The following is a 2,500-nucleotide window of genomic DNA, read 5'->3' as shown; positions in this document are numbered from 1 at the left end:
AGAGACAGGGGGAGAGAGAGAGGGAGAGGGGGAGAGAGAGAGAAGGGCAGAGAGAGGGGAGAGAGAGGGGGGAGAGACAGGGGGAGAGAGAGGGGGAGAGAGAGAGAGAAGGGCAGAGAGAGGGGAGAGAGAGGGGGGAGAGACAGGGGGAGAGAGAGGGAGAGGGGGGAGAGAGAGAGAAGGGCAGAGAGAGGGGAGAGAGGGGGGGGGGAGAGAGAGAGGGGGGAGAGAGATGGGGGAGACAGAGAGAGAGGGGAGAGAGAGAGGAGGGAAGAGATAGAGTGAGGGGGGAGAGAGATGGTGAGACAACACTGCGTCTTTACATGCATCACACTGTATGAGGGTGCGAGAGAGAGAGAGGGGTGAGGGAGAAAGAGAGAGAGGGGGAGAAAGAGAGAGAGGGGGGGGAGAGAGAAGGGGAGATAAAGAGAGAGATTGGGGGAGAACGATGGTGAGACAACACTGCGTGAAAAACATGCATCACACTGTGTGAGGCTGGGGCAGGGAGGGAGAGAGAGGAAGAGAAAGAGAGGGACGGGGTGGGGAAGAGAGAGAGAAATTGAGAGAGGAGGGAGAAAGATGGTAAGACAACACTGCGCCTCTACATGCATCACACTGTGTGAGGCTGGGACAGGGAGGGAGTAGCGGGCAGATAGTGGGCAGAGAGAGAGAGAGTGCGAGGAGGGGAGGGGTGGAGGAGAGGAGGGGGGGGTGAAGAGAGAGAGAAGGAAGATGGTAAGACAACACTCTGCATAGATCACACTGTGTGAGGCTGGGACAGGGAGGGAGAGAGGGGGGGGGGAGAAGTAGAGAGAGGGGAGTGAAGAAAGAGAGAGAGAGTGGGCAGGGGGGGGGGACGGAAGATGGTGAGACAACACTCTGCATACATCGCACTGTGTTATGCTGGGACAGGAAGGGAGAGGGGGGGGGAGAAAGAGAGAGAGGGGAGAGAGAGGGGCAGAGAGAGGTGGGAGAAAGAGAGGGGAGAGAGAGGGGGGAGAGAGAGTGGGGGAGAGAGAGAGGGGGGCGGGAAGAGATAGAGGGAGGGGGGATGAAGATGGTGAGACAACACAGCGTCTCTACATGCCTCACACTGTGTGAGGCTGGGACAGGGAGAGAGTAGCGGGCAGATAGAGAGGGAGAGATAGGGGGGAGGATGGAAAGAGAGAGAGGGGAGAGAGAGAAGAGAAATGACGGGAGAACACTAGGTCTCTCAACATGCATCATACTGTGTGATACTGGGACAGGGAGAGAGTAGCGCGCAGAGAGAGACAGAGAGACAGACACAGTGAGAGAGAGAGAGAAGGGAGAGAGAGAGAGACAGACAGACAGACAGACAGACACAGAGAAAGAGAGAGAAGGGAGAGAGAGATATAGACAGACAGACAGACAAACACAGTGAGAGAGAGAGACAGACAGACAGACAGAGAGAAGACAGGTGGTGGAAGAACAATGTATCCACTGTGTCGTCACGGGCATCACACTAGGTCAGGTTGGGACAGGGAGAGAGGGAGAGAGAGAGGGGGGAGAGAGAGAAAAGGGGGGAGAGAGAGAGAGAGAAGGGAGAGAGCGAGAGAGAGAGAAGGGGGGAGAGAGAGGGTGTAGAGGACGCCAAGATAGAGAGAGGGGGGAAGAGAGAGAAAAAAGAGGAGAAGAGATAAAGAGGGAGAGAATAAGAATAAGAATAACTTTATTATCTCCGACTGGAGAAATTTGGTCAGGTGCATTATCACAACATAAACAAGTAAACAACATGGGGACCATAACTGTAAAAGTCAACAACAGCTTTTACGAATATTACGAAGACACAAATGTAAAAAACATCACATACACCGTTTCATACATACATCCACTCTGCAGGTAATAACTGGTATTCATAATGTAAAAACAGCAAGAATTAAGAAACATTATTTTGAATATAATTATAAGCATAGCCTACTATAAACGATAACGATGTTTTATTCAAGAAAGGCCATGGCTCAATATGAAGGGGGTAAACATAAATAGGAAACATTTTAGAAAATGATGCACACAAAAATATTGTACACGTAATTCGTGAAAATTGTATATATCCCTTTGAACAATATCGTGGTATCAGCTCATAATGGTTCTTCTCTGAAACGACTTATTCAGAAATAAAAAAGCGAAGTTCTTGATGACAGATTCATTCCTGCAAGATATTAATAATGTTAGTCTGGAAAAAAAGGTTGGTCTGCTATAACACTTTAAAGGATGAATCTTTTTCTAAGATCATCCAATGTCGGACAACAAAAAACGAAATGAACTTCATCCTCCCTCTCGGATCTGCACATTGGACATGTGGAGAGAGAGAGAGAGAGAGAGAGAGAGAGAGAGAGAGAGAGAGAGAGAGAATGACAGGCATATACCTCGACATGTGACTATTTAAATGTTACGCCGCAAGACAGAAGTGCATGCATGTACATGTTCGTGTCTGTCTCATCAAAATGTTTGTGTGTTGTTGTTTGTGTTGTTTGTTGTT

Source organism: Babylonia areolata, chromosome 18 (genome assembly GCF_041734735.1).
Source record: "Babylonia areolata isolate BAREFJ2019XMU chromosome 18, ASM4173473v1, whole genome shotgun sequence".
Lineage (NCBI taxonomy): Eukaryota > Metazoa > Mollusca > Gastropoda > Neogastropoda > Buccinidae > Babylonia > Babylonia areolata.
The sequence above is the reverse complement of the archived record's forward strand: the minus strand, read 5'-3'. Positions refer to the sequence as shown.